Source organism: Microtus ochrogaster (genome assembly GCF_000317375.1).
Source record: "Microtus ochrogaster isolate Prairie Vole_2 chromosome 14 unlocalized genomic scaffold, MicOch1.0 chr14_random_2, whole genome shotgun sequence".
Lineage (NCBI taxonomy): Eukaryota > Metazoa > Chordata > Mammalia > Rodentia > Cricetidae > Microtus > Microtus ochrogaster.
This window is the reverse complement of record NW_004949097.1, coordinates 12,209,488-12,224,586: the sequence shown is the minus strand read 5'-3', so window position 1 is coordinate 12,224,586 and position 15,099 is coordinate 12,209,488.

Below are 15,099 nucleotides of genomic sequence, written 5' to 3'. Positions count from 1 at the left end.
GGGCCGCAGGGCGGCGCGCGAAGGGCTGAGCCGGCGGAGGAGACGCGCAGAGAGGGCGCACGCCGGCCTGGCCCGGGCGGGGAGGGCGGTGCACAGAGGCGCGGAGGAGGAAGGGAGGGCGGGACCGAAGGGCCGCGCCGAGCCCCGCAGAGGGGCGGGATGAGGGCGGCGAGCACGAGCCGGGGAGGCCGCATCTGGGCCGGGAGGCCCGGCGGAGGGTCTGGGGGCGGAGCGGAGGGTCTGGGGGCGGGGCGGATAACCTGGGGGCGGGGCGGAGGGTCTGGGGGAGGGGAGAAGGCTCTGAGGGCGGGGCGGAAGGTCTGAGGGCGGGGCGAAGGGCCTGGGGTCGGGGCCGAGGGCCTGAGGGAGGGGCGGAGGTTCTGGGGGTGGGGCGAAGGGCCTGGGGCGGGGCGGAGGTTCTTGGGGAGGGGCGGAGGGTCTGGGGGAGGAGCAGAGGGCTAAGGAGGCGGGGTCGAGACCCGGGAGGGCTGGCCGAGGGCCGGGAAGGCAGGCCAAGGGCCGATAGCTCCTCCCCTTCTCTGGGGAGGGCTGGGGGCAGAGCAGCCGGATCAACCCCTCACCCGCTGGGGTTGTGGCCTCTGGTCCCCGCCCACAGACACCGTAAGGGAACTGCGCGGCGCCGCGCCGTGGGAGGGCGGGGACCTGTGGGCATCGCCTTGGATCGCTCACTGGCTTCGGGGTCGCCAGCGCTGGACACCCTGCAGCTGCCTGCCCTGCGCCGGTTGACCGGAGAGAAGAAAGAAAAGGCCCGGCCTGCCCGAGGACTGGGCTTTTCCTCGGCTGTGCTTAGGTGTCCACCGTAACAGCCAGCGATGACCTTCGCGAGTGAGGAGAAGTAAAAACGAAGTGAATGAATCGAATGTAACACAGGTGTAGGAAGAGCTGGGCTCCTGGAAAGACTGAGGCAGGAGGACTGTGGCAAGTTCGAGGCCTGGCTAGGCTACGGGCTACGGAGACCCTGTTTGGATTGCTTTTCCTCTGTGATTCCGCGTCCATCCTTAGCAACGGGCAGTATCAGCCCCCCAAAGAGTGAATCAGATATTGGAGAAGAAAGAGCCCAGCTTACTGGAGAGAGTAGGGTAGGCATATGGCCAGCTTGGGCTACGAAGACTGTCAGGAAAGAGAAGGAAATCTTGCCTTCTCCAAGGACTAGTTGGAATTGCTTTTCCTCTGAGTGGCTGTGATTCAGCACCCGCACCCCCACGCCCCCAGCAGCAGGCCATGATAGAGGCAACAGACAAGAAAAAAAAGAGAAAAACAGCAAATGAATCAGAGGTGAATAACAAGCATTTGGAAAGAACTGGGCTCGGATTCAAAAGATGCACCCACACGGCTTTAAAAATAGCCTTTAGTCAGCGAAGGGCATCGGAACCCTGGCCTGGAAATGCAGATTTGTGTGTTGTTTTCACTATTTTGTGTCAGGCAGTGACTGAAGTGGACAAAATTCAGTCCTTGGGCCTGGCCGATGCTCGCACATTCCCAAAGCACAGCAGTAGTTACTCCTTTGAAAAGAGATGCTTTTGCATAGGGTGGTGAGCCGCAAGAGTGCGGTCCAGTTATGAAGTGTTCCCTTTAGTTTCCTGGCACTTGCTTTTAATCATCGATATAAGGATATTAACTATGAAGGCCGGCTTCTCACAGTCTGCGTGACTGCTTTCTTCTTTAAAGGTCCGTTTCCTCGTGTTTTTGACCTATGGTTTTCCTCAGCTCAGTCACCTCTAACACCCATGCGGGACCAGGGAAAAAGAGAATTCCAGCTAAGACTTAAACGGAAGAAGGCAACACTTGAGGAATTTGGTGAGGTGCTTCCTCTAGGAGTCAAAGGCACAGTCCAAGGAAGTGGGATGGCGGGGAGTGTGGGGCTGGAGTCCTCCTTAACCCCACTGGAATCCTTTCCAGCCTTGACGTGGGCGTGTCCCAACCTCACTTCCGAGGTTGGCAATCTTCCACTCCACTGAACACTATCAGTCCCCCTTCCCGAGTGCCAAAGCTGATGGGAAATTTGAGTGCCCAGTGTGTGCCTTTTGCCACATCTGTCAGTCTTGGGTCTTCCCTTTTTACGATGCACTTCTCTCGTGGAGGGCTGAAAATGAGTGTGTGAAAATGGCCTCGGTTTTGTCTTGCGGCCTGAGATGAACAAGTTAACTTATCCATGACAGCTCTCATGTGACCAGAATTGAACAGAATTAAATGTACTATGACGAATAACCATGCCCGCCATTTATAGACGCCTTTCCTAAGAGCGGGGCACCCAATGGGACACCGTATCCCCAAACTGGAAGACGGTCTTATTGATAGCCGCAAAGCCAGTGAGTTTTCCCCAGTTCTAGATGAACAGAGAGGTCTCTTCCCACCTCAGCCCCATTTAGTTGGTACATTTTTTTCTCCAGCGTAAAATACATCATGTACCTGTTGGACCTCCTGGGATGACCCCAGATGCCTTTGGTAGGATTGATAAACAACTCATACTTCCGGTTTCTACTTCTGTTCGCGGAACGGCACCCAACTAGACGAGAACACTTGAAGTCTGTGTTATTCTCAGATTCACTCGTAGAAAACAGCTTGACAGGAAGGCTTCAGAAGAGAGGCAAATCGGAAGAGCAGCCGATGTAGAGAGCAGCGGGAAGAAGAGAGGAGCTGCACCAAGACCAGGACCGAGCGATGTGGAGACACAGTGGCAGAAGAGACCCACAGTTTGGAGTCTGTGTGACCTCTTAACAGCTGCGGATTGGGAATTCCAGCACAATTCCTGTTGTCTGTGAATGCCCATAGTCATCTTAAATAAAAAAAAGATGTTAAAACACCAATAAATGAGGCTGAAGGCTGGGATCTATATGACCTTGGATAGGACTCCCTCTTCTCCCAGATATTTCCTGGGACTCTCATGAGCAAAGCTGTTAACTTTTGTTCGTGGTGGAGATAGGCTGTCTCAACTCTCTGCATCCTGACATCAAGCGTGTTGCTAAAGCCCACCTCAGGAGCCACATTGTGACCTCACTGAAGACGGTCACTTCAGAGCCCACAAAACTCTATATCCTGTTATAAAGGTAATGAATTACATCTTTCCTCTGATACCTCTACTCCCACACTGCCCCATGCGTGCCTTACTTTTTTCCTGGATGCCTCTCTGTTAACCGTCCATCTTCATATCTAAAATTTACGTTTAAAATATGTTTCAAGCCAGGCAGTGGTGGCGCACACCTTTAATCCCAGCACTCGGGAGGCAGAGACAGGTGGATCTCTGTGAGTTCAAGCCCAGCCTGGTCTACAAAAGCTAGTTCCAGGACAAGCACCAAAGCTACAGAGAAACCTTGTCTTGAAAAAAAGATATATGTTTGAATACGAACACCATCTCTGCTTTATATTAGCTTGTCCGGATGTTCTCTTCTGCATCAAAGTCAGGGTTCTGGCTTCACCTGAGCAAAGGCCCCAATAACAAGAGCCCTGCCTCCACCTCTGTGGACACTTTCCTCTTGCCGCTATAGGAAATTGTCACAAACCTGATGACTTAAAACAGCGATGTTGTATTATCTTACAGTCCTGAGAAACCTAAACACAGGTATAATCCCCATGTTCCTTCTCAAGGTTGGACAGGGAGATGTATACACAAGTCTTTGAGACGCATCTCTCTAGAAATCCGTGGCAGCTCTTGAATATGTCCACTGGAATCATTTTAACATTTCTCAAACTAGCCCACCAGAGAACACCAACCTGTATGATAGGGTTGTGGGAAGACCGTGTCCACTCTTGGTGGCCTAATCACTTTTCTGTTTCTGTGGGAAAATACTCTCACCAAACTTAGGAAGGAATGGTCTTAATTTGACTTACCCTTCCAGGTCACAGTCTATCACTGAGGGAAGTCAAGGCAGGGACATGACTTTGAAAGTAGGAACCATGAGCCGTTTGATGGCTCACTTACAGACTGAAGTTTAGCTGGCTTTCTTATACAGCTCAGGACCACCTGCACAGGGAATGGTGCCACCCACAGTGGACTGGGCACCCTTGTATCAATTAACAATCAGGACGGACATGCCCACAGGCCAATCTGCTCTAGACAATTCCTCAATCAGATAACCCCAGGCTCTGACAAAGCTACCTGAGACATTCAATGAGGGGACACAGTACGGGACCCCTCTAAAACCGGCAGATGTACTCACATCCCAGATGGAAAGGCCAGCGGTCAGAATCCACTAGGGGCAAAGTCCTGGGAAATCCTGCCGTGAGGAAGTCTGGGAGGCCACCCAAGGACTGAAAAGCGTGTGTAATCCTGGCCGGAATCGGTTGTGCAGATCTGAACATAACTTTCACTCCTCTCTGTATTCCACACAAAGTAAACTTCCAACTTTCCAGCCCCGGAGGACGGTCCATTCACATCCCTGAAATTGTTCGCCTGAAGGCCCCAGTGTCCTCTGCCACCCTCAGCCCAGCCCCTTCTTAAAGCTTTAATCCTGTTCCTCCATCGTACCTGCCAGTGCCTGACTCGGGCCTGACTCAGGCCAGGAACTAACTAAGGGATGAGTGGATGATGACGTGAGCTGGATGTCTAATGATATCTCCCCTTACTCCTTTCTTTGTTCTTCAACATGTGAGACACACAATCTTCCAGTTAATAAATAAATCATGGCACAGGAATTGCAAAACGAACACTATATAATGTCAAGCTTCTGTAAGCTCATAGTCCACCTAGGGAAACATGCTTTTAAAGGGGGATTCAGACTGGGCAGCGGTGGCACACACCTTTAATCCCAGCACTCGGGAGGCAAAGGCAAGCAGATCTCTGTGAGTTTAAGGCTAGCTTGGTCTACAAGAGCTAGTTTCAGGACAGGCTCCAAAGCCACAGAGTGGGGGGAGGGAATTCAGGAGCTGAAAAGATGACCCTGTAGTTAAGAGAGTGTATTACTCTTGTAGAGAACCCCAATTCCAAATTCTGTCCCCAGCACCAATACTGGTGGCTCACAAGCTTCTGTAACTACAGATCCAGGAGATCTTCTACCCTCTTCTGGTTTCCATAGGCACTGCACCCCTGGGACACACACATATATAGGCTCACATACATACACATAATTTCAAATAAAATCTTTTTAAGAAATTTGAAGGAAAGTGAGGCAGATAATGACAGCTACCCATCCATTCTCTTTCTTCCCTTCTTTCCTGGTGACAGAAACCTGGTTTTGTGCTCAGCGGAAATGTCTCTGTTTTTATACCCTTCTTTACAGACACTCACTGTTAGTTGGGCCTCCAATGTATAGAGGTAAGTTGTGCAGGGCTGCTGGGAAATTAACGCCTTTGCAAGAGTCTTGTGGCCTCACAGAAGCGCAGCATCCTGCTTAAAAAAAAAAGACAATAGAGGGGAGAAAAGAAGAGCAAATCTAAGAACCCCAAACTACTTATCTTTGGACTTCTTTCATGTGGGAGAGAAGTGGCAGGTCTCCTATTACTAGCTGAACTGCTAACGAGTACAACAACTCATTACAATATGATGGCGTAGAGGTAAAAGAAGTAGAGGCTGTTTAGTAGGATGGATTGGTACCTGGAGTGGGAAGGTGCAGAGAGCTTCCCTGAGACTATAATTGGAAAGCCGGGCAGTGTTCGAAAGGCTGGGAAAGGGGACTTTAGGTCTGATGCTGAGTGAATGTCTCAGATGAAGCAGAGGAGTCTGGGAAGAGGGATGATGACTTAAACAATTCCTGGTTTTGATTTAGAAGGATAGATAGTTTGATGTAAAGCACGGGAAATTATGGAAGCCTTTGAAATTTGAAGTATTAAGAATACCCTTTTAGGGTTTCACGTAGCCTCAGCTGTGTTGCTAAGGACAACACTGAATGTCTGATCCTTCACACCCCACCTCTCAAGTGCTGGGAATGCTAGCCTGTGTCATACATCTGGCTTCACATGACCCTGAGGCTCAAACACAGGGTTAGCACTCTAGCTGGGGAGCCAGTTGTAAATTTTTGCCTTCATGTATGTTTTACTACTTTGAGAAGAAAATAGTAGATTTTCTTGTATTAATTTTGCTAGTTCAAATGTTTGGTCATTTTGTTCAGAGTGTATAAATGAGGATATTTAGAGATCCTCGTCCTCAGCCAGAATTGCTACGCCTTCCTCTTGGCCACTGCTGTGAGTTTAGAAGGAAAAGGAGATCACACTTCTTACCCTTCTTGGTGTATGTGCATTCAGCAAGTAACAGAAGAGTCGTCCCAGGCTAGGAAAAGCCTCTTCAAGGGCTGAGAGCCCGCAGCACCCTATGAATGCTGTGGTGTGCTTAACCAATGTAAAAGACTGAAGAAAAACCAACAGTTCTCATACCTAGGACTTCAGAACTGAATGATAGTGTCTTCTTAAAAACTCAAATTCAGTGCTGGGCATGATAGCAAATGCCTTTGGTTCTGGCACTCGGGAGGCTGAGGGAGGCAGAATTCTAAGAGTTCAAGGCCAGCCTGGGCTATGTAGTGAGTTCTTGGCCAGCCAGAGATACATAGTAAGAAACTGTCTCTAAATAATACTAATTACAACAGCTTTAATGTCTCACCCCCACTAATAATAGGACAGGAAGATAATAATGTATTTTGTCAAAAAATAAAGTGCAACGTGGAAAAAATAAAGCGCAAGCTATAGATACAAACTGTGGCAGCGTAAACCAAAAGGAATCTGTTAATATTTTCAGAAATGGAATTTAAAATATTGGACCTTTCCTTAGATGGAAGTTGCTTAACAGAATAAACCCACGAAAATTAAAACGACAAACTTGATCCTCTCATTACGAGCTGGAGAACGGATTTGGATAGTTGGGATTAAGATGGGGGATTGTACCGAGCCTATTTTAGGATCAGAACATTGTGGGAAACGGTAAAGGAGGGACCAGATGTTTACGAAATTGCTCCCTCCCTCGTAAACATGCAGTCAAATCTGGGCTGTAGCATTCTTTCAGGCCAGATGCCACTCTTGAGTCTCGCTACACCTCTGCCACACTGTAATTGAGTTTCGTAATGATGACCCGAGTGTGACTTCTGAGTCACGGTAGGAAGATTGAATTACGTTCGGCTCTGCCATCGTGTATTTAATTATGGTTTTATTAGTTGCAAGCATGGAAATCCGATCTGTCTTATAGCGTTAGTAGACTGACCCGGGGGCTCCTCCTCGGAAGCCCAGCCGGCACCACCAGCCGAGTTTGCAGTTCATGGAGGGAAAACCAGAAACCAGGGACAGTGTGGAGATTATCGTGGAAGAATCATTATCAGGACATAATGCTATCATCATGCCACGTTTAAAGAGAATTGTCACAGGTGTTTGTTACTAATAAATGGCAGGTGACTGATTCCTTTAATAACTGTAACACCTCGCGTGTTGTCGTGAGGAACATTAGGCATGTATTTAAACGCTCGTGTTTCATATGCACTCACTCAGACACAGACACATGGATAAAAGTTTAAAAGCCCTTAGTGAAGGGAAAGTTGGAAGATAACAGTAAAAACATGTGGGCTGGGGAGATTGGCTGGAGTGATGTGTGTAAAGTCCGCCCTGCCAGGCGCATGCGCTTTGCTGTCCTGCCTGGAGCTTGCGCTTCATTGTCGTAGCATCCCTATCAGGATGCTCTTAAGTGAGAAGTTGCATCACAGGAAGTGATTGAAGTTTTCTATTTCAGTACACCCTGTGCTTAGCCTTTTTCCAAATGCTTGCACATCCTTATTCCAGTGCTTTGACCAGTGATCGGGTGCTGGGGTGGACTTTCCCGTAATGCAACTGCTTCTGAGTCATCCCTGCTCCTATAAGTAACCCCAATAAAAGTTCAGTGGTTCCCCAAGTCGGACTTTGGTGCAATCGTTTCTTTGGTCTGCCTTGAGGTCCCCTTATGGGGTGAGTAGACCTGTGTGTTGTGTCTCCCCAGAAGTCTCTCACATAACAGTGAGAAATTCGGCCAAACACATGGGGGTGGCTGAGGGGTTTAGGTAAGGCTCTAAGACAAACCTGCCCTAGGCATATAGCACAGTTGCTGCTTCTTCTGTGTATTCTCTACTTCCTTCCGTGGCTTCACTCCCAGAATTCAGTTCTCCTGGACAGAGTGGGTGGTGTTTCCTGTATCTGAAACAATGGAACCAGAAGCATTTGTATTTCCTATTTCAGGTTTGGAGAAATCTGTAATATTTGCATATGCATAATGACATATCTTCTGGGTGGGGCCCATCTATTAGCACAAAGCTCAATGACTTCATATATGGTGTCTGCCCGGAGCCTGGAGATGAACACAGACGGTACTGTGAGCAGCTAGAACTGGACACAGTCTGCCGTAACCGAAAAATCAGAAAACACCATTAGTAAAATCACACTGACCCTAGGAAGTTCCAGTCTCAGGGTCTTCATGGATTGAAGATTCTTAGGTTAGGGATGCTCGATTTGTGCTCGTTTCTAGCATCGCTTCCCCTCAATGTCATCATCTTGTGAATTCTGTAGGTCCTGGAGCTTTACAACAAATGAAGAACAGAGCTGAAACCCTAAGACAAAGTCTCTTGGTGTGGCTAGCTGCCACCGGCAGTAAGGGATGGCTCAGAGGTTAAGAGAACTTGTTGCTTTCACAGAGGACCTGGATTTGGGTCCCAGCACTGGCAAGGCAGCTCACATCAGTCTGTAACTCCAGTTCCAGGGCATTTGACACTCTCTTCCCGGCTGCCTCAGGCAATGCACACGTGCGGTGTATGTACATACGTTCAGGCAAACATACATACACATAAAATAAAAATAAACACTCTAAAAAAAAAAACCCTGGGAATTTGCACTCTTACAGGCCATGAGAGCATAGGAAGCCAAGGCAGGGCAGAATACTGCTTGGCTCTCCCAGAAACCAGTCAGTTCTGCCCAGCAGGCTTTCAGAAGGAAGCCAAGCAGAGGATGTTTTTCACTTTTGCCTTTAAAATCGTTGCCAATGGATATTCTCTGGGGACACTGTAGTTCAAACAGAGCCATATTTATTAGGACGCAAATGTCTGAGATCACAGAGAGGGTAAGACGGTTCTTCCTTTCTTCTCTCTTATGACAAGAAAGCAATACTAACCAGACTAGGGAACTCCCTACAGGTGAGACCAGCCACTAGGTTGTGCAGATAAATATAATGAGGTAAAAAGTAGCTTTTAGAAAAGTTCTGTCAGTTTAAAAAAAGAGAAGATAAAATACAACATTCGATCTGAAAATTCAGGCTTGAATATCGGCAACCCTGAAGCCCGATGCTGCCCAGAAGAAAATCTTGGGAGAGCAGTGGTCATGCTGCTCAGGGCAGAGGAATTCCACTGAGGTGTTTCTGCACATAGGCATTCTGCTGTATGAACTCATGAGCACATTTAGGGTGCATTTTAGACGTAGTGTATGATTAATATGGATGAGTAAAACACAAACCTCTCGATGGGAAGGAACACAGATTGCATTTGATCCCCTAACTTGCTAGTGCAAGTGGTTATGCAGATAGGAGAAAGTAGGAATGAGGAGGGCAGGTGGGCTTAGAAGAGGTTAGAAGGCTGCCTGCCGGGGTGGGGGGGACCAGACTGTCATCCCTCTGAGCATTGACACCCTCCTGTTCACTCCCCTTTATTCCATCTCGCTTCCCAATAGCCAGGGGCTGCTAAGCATAAGAGGTGCCTGAGGAAGATTTTTGGCTGAATAGATGAAAAGCAAAGTCATGAATATTTCAGAGCTCTCCAGAAACTTGAGCCTGAGCAAGACAGACTTCAGAAGGACAGAATATCTGCAGGTGAAAACTTCTGGCATGATGTGGGTGTCCCCTCTGTGTGCTGTGATTAGCACTGATGAATAAAGAAACTGCCTTGGCCTGTTGATAGGGCAGAACTTAGGTAGGCAGGGAAGACAAAAGTGAATGCTGGGAGGAAAAAGGGCGGAGTTTGGAGATGCCATGGACCTGCTGCTGGAGATAGACATGCTGGAACTCTGCTGGTAGGCCACAACCTCATGGTGATACACAGATTAATAGAAATGGGTTAAATTAAGATGTAAGAGTTAGCCAATAAGAAGTTAGAGCTAATGGGTCAAGCCATGATTTAATTAATACAAATTCTGTGTGGTTATTTCGGTTCTGAGTGGCCGGGACAAACAAGCGGGCCCTCCTACACCCGAATCTGTGGATGTTGTCACCCTTCACCCCTCCCAGCTTCCGAAAGCCCATCCTTGAAGAAGGAAGATAAAGCCATGGCCGGCTCCAAGAAGGCTGGCAAGTATGTGCCTCTCCCAGCAGCCCTGGTGCCAGCGTTGAGTCCTGTAATCTGTCTGGACCTCAGTTTCTGCGAATAGACCAGGATGATGGAACTGAGCACTCCCGACAGGGGCAGAAGGATGAACTGTTTCCCTTGGTGTGTGCAAGCTCTAGGCCTGCTTATTAGCCCTTGTTCCTGTAACCAGATACCCGACATTAAGCAATGTTGAGGGGGGGGGCTCTGATTTGGCTTCCAGTGTAAGGGAGTAGAGCCCATGCTAGCAAGGAAGTATGGCGGCAGGAGTGGGAGGCAGCTGCTCACACTGCTTCTGAAGTCACAACTCATAGCCAGCTCGGGAGGATCCTTGCCTGTGGGAGGGTGCAGCTTATATCCAGGGTGGATCTTCATCCTCAGTCAGTCTCCCTGGAAACACCCTCACAGAAGCACAGAGGTCTGTCTCCCAGGTGATTCCAAATCAGTCAAGCTGGCCATGAAGATGAACATCACAGCATTGTAGACATCTGTTGTCCTCAGTCCGTCCACTGCGGCCAGTGGCTCCTGGTTGAAAGCCGGTGCTTTTAGTGGGATACTGTCCCCGTTAGTAGTGAGAGAGGGGTTGGGGGTAAGAGCAGAAACCAGACTTCTTAGTAAGGATCAGGGAAGAGGAGAACTAATGCCCTGGTTATGATTCGCAGGGGAGCAGCCACGGCAGGTGTCTGTCCGTTTCCCCTCCACTCCCACCCTCCCAGCCCCGTCGTGTCAGCAAGGCTGAAACATTTCTTTCTGCACGTGCTTGTTTGGGGTTTTGCTTTTTCTTTCTTGTTCATTTCAGTGAGAAGTGGAAAACTGATTAGCTAGTTCTGCACTGTGTCTTCATCATTATTGTAAAAGAGCGTGCTACGTTCAGAATCTAAGCAGAGGTGCATCACCACTGTTCAGAGTGACAGCTCCGCATGGCTGGATGGTGGTTGGACACGGATGATGTGGGAGGGTTTCTGTGTTGACTGGAAAGCCTGTTTCTCCCTGTATTGGGTTGGCTTAGGGGGTCACGTTGTATGAGGAAATTTTACATGCCATACTGAAGATTTAAGAAATTGTTTAGATCTAGTCGGTGTATGCAAGGAAGCACAGAAAAGAAACTGCTGACATGATGGTTCCTTGATTGAGGGAGGATTTTATTGTTAATAAGAAGGAGAAAATAGCTAGAGGCATCTGGAAGAGTCTAGAACAGAGAGAAGTAGACTGGACACGGCCAGAGCTGTCTGCAAGAGAGTGAAGTTGGGGAGAAGAGTTTGGGGAGAAGAGTGGAGGGGGGGGGGGCAAGAGTAGCTGGGTTATAAAGAGGATGTGTAGCTGGAGAGGGGAGAACCAGGAGGCTAGAGCGGACTTTGAAATGAACAGGGACTGGGGGAGACCAGAGGCAAGCATGGGCTCTGATATGTTGATAGGAACCACAGGTAGCCATCTGTCCCTTTTTCCAGAGGTAAGAGAAATGATTCCCTTTGGCAGATGGGAAACAGTCTCACAAGGTCCTAAGGAATGCTGACTTTTACCCAACCACCGTAAATCCTCTGTAGCCCATCCTGAACTCATTTCCAGATATACGGACAGCCTGAGCCCGAGCAGTCAGGAATTTAAAAGGCAGACCTGCGCAGTCATGATTATGAAGTGGAGTAGCTATGTGAGGACCCAGCACACGGCTGCTTAGACACAGTCCGTTTGCTCGGCTCCTGGGGAGCCAGAGCTGCCGATGAAGTCCCTCGTCCCTGCACAACCTAAGCTAGAAAATTCAGAGTCAAATGCTGCTGTCCTGGGAAGACACCTGAAGCTCAGGGCATCCACTTCTTCATCCTCTAGGGAGAGGAGCTTTGCACGATAAACATTCTCACACAGATTGTTCTAGTAACCTTTTCAACGTACACCTAAGTAGGGTCTGAATTTACTTGAGATGGAAAGAAAATAAATAAACCCCAGCCCGGGGCCAGAGAGACAGCTCAGCAGCTGAAGAGTACTGACTGCTCTTGCAGAGGACTCGGGTTCAGTTCCCAGCACCCACTCCAGTTCCAGGGGACCTGTCACTATCTTGTAACCTCCTCAGAAACCAGGCATGTCATGGTGCACATACATATACAGGCAGGCAAAACACTCATGCACATAAAAATTAAAAAATAAAAGTTTTAAGAACCCTTCTTTACTGGTTTTCTCTCTCAGTTTACACAATTGCTATGCTCTGTCTTACTTTTTTATCTCTTTGCAAAATAATGTTGCCATAGCTCAAATGAGAGAACCTTCTTGGTGAATCCGGGCTTGTCATTGTTAGCCATGGAGCATGTGCGATTAAGTGAGAGTTCTTGTACATTTCCACAAGTAAAGCAATCTTTGTTCCATCCTTGGCGTCAGAGGCGGGTCTGTCCCCAACTGTGACAATGCTTTATGGTTTTGCATGCACAGTTAGACTGAGCTCAGCTTTGAAAGCCACTGGAGGCCATTTCTGAGGAGGCCAACTGTCATGTCTCTGTGATTACAGAAGGCTCAATTGTCAGGAGAGAAACCAGAGTCACAGAGAACAGCCCTCCTTAGTTCAGTTCTTAAGGCAGTTCTCAGCGCCCCCAAGCTGAACCCCATGACGCTTTCCCCTCAAGAGCAGGCATCTTCAGAGTCTTCAGAAGTCATGCTGCCAGCAGTGGGGGACCCACCCAGTGAGTTGAAGCAAAACCACAAGAAAGAAGGGTGCAAACGTATGTTTGGAAGCCGAAAAGACATTCGGTACATTTGGTGGGACTCCGGAAGAGCGGGCTTTGTTTCCTCTAAGCTGATTTTATAAACCACCACAGAGAGAATTCTTCAAGTCTGAGGTTTCCCGTCCCTTAATGGTTGTCTACAAATGTCTGGGAGCTGATTGAAAAATAAAAGAGGTCTCCATCTCTCCAAATTGCTCTCCCTGGTGGCCATTCCCTTTCCACACCCCTCCCATGCTGCCTCTCCCAATCTAACCCCTCAGTATAGGCAGTAATCAAATTCCCTGTGGTCCCTGAACAGGAAAAGCCCAGTCCTGCTGCTCTTATCATATCCTCTAAGAGATGGTTGACATCAGCCATGGCTTCTTTCTCCATTGCTCGGCGTGTCCTTCTTTCTGCAGAAAAGCAGGGGGCAGATGGGACGCTTTCCCAGTTCCTTCACTTTCCAGTCCTTTCTCCCTCTGGTTCCCCAACTCTACTTGTTACACACGGCTAAGAAGCAACCACATTAAAAGAAACAAAACCAAAACAAAAGCCGGTGATAATTTCGTTTATGAATACAGTATACATTTAGATCATATCTACCCACCGCATTGCCTCCCCTTGGACTCCATTGCTCAAGTCCCTCTTCCAACTTCATGCCCCGCCCCTCTGAGTCTAATTAGCGCTGCCCTAGGAACAGAACCATCTGCTGAGCATGAGAAACCTACCCGGAGCCTCACAGTTGAAGAAAACTGAACCCCTCTCTTCCAGCGTCTGTAACTGCCAATGGCTGCTCAGTTAGGGTGGGGCCTCATGAGCCTGTTCCCTTTCCTCTACGGAGTGTTGACTGGCTTCATGGTGTGTGTGTGTGTGTGTGTGTGTGTGTGTGTGTGTGTGTGTGTGTGTGTGTGTGAGAGAGAGAGAGAGAGAGAGAGAGAGAGAGAGAGAGAGAGAGAGAGAGAGAGAGAGAGAGAGAGAGAGAATACACATGGCTACTGTGATCCATGGGTGTAGCAATACTTCACAACAATCTCTCCCACCTCTGTCTCTCAATACCTTCTAGACGCTCCACCACCATCCCGTGATGATCCCTGAGCCAAGGGGCCGGGCTGGGGGTGATACAGAAGCAACTTTAGGGCAGAGGTCTCCAGGGTGGACCACGACTCTGCACCTCGCCTGTTGGGACCCTCTGTCTTCACTACCCTCTGCGCCATGAGAAGCTCCTCTGGCGAGTGGCGAAGAGGTGCCCTGCTCCGTGGGTATAAGGGTGACTGTTCAGAAGGCAGGTTGATACAGAAGCAACCCCACGTGACCTGTGATAAACTTTGAGGAACAGAGCCACATACATTCTGGTGTTTTTGAACTGAAGAACTCTGCCCGACTGTCTAAAAAGTCACTCTGGACCTTGATTCTTTCCTCCCACGGCTCTCCGTACCCTCTCTGTCACCTATTAAAACAGCACAAGTGGTTTCTGCTTAGCAGCTCTTGCCTTTGGCGCATTAAGAACAACATCATCTTTGACTTTGCAGTAAGGATGGAACCACGTAAAGTAGACGAGCCCCGTTTGAAATAACTTTGGAACCCGGCCAGTTTTCTATGAGGAAACAAATTCCCAGCTCTTTAGGAGATGGTTCATTTTAAGTTGGTGATTTCCTCGGAGCTTTTGGTAACCAAAGTCTTTTGATGTGGTGACGTTAAGTCAGAGAGGCCTGCCTAGGGTTTTACCGTGCTGAACGTTATCATTGTGGAAATAATTGGCGCTGCTTGTTCCTCGACTCCCGCTGTGCTGGCACAGCTTCCCGGGCACTTGGCGATGTGCAGGTTGGTTCGTGGCAAGTTTTTTGCAGTCAAGCAATGTACGGCTTCCCATCCTGTCTGTCCTCTCCTGCACGAACACAGAAAGCTATCTTCTGGGTTCTCTCTCGCGGCCTGGCGTGGTCGTGTGTCACTACAGGCTAAGTGATTTGAAGACCTTGTGCCTCGTCATTGTGAGCGCAAAGCCCTGGTCAGGAGCTCACCTGTACCAGTCAGCTCTCATGGTGACCGACTGTGAGAGCAAGATTGGAAGCCAGCTACGGACAAGCAGAGGTACCGCCAGCCTGGGTCTCCACTGTCTGAAGCTACGGACAAGCAGAGGTACCGCCAGCCTGGGTCTCCACTGTCTG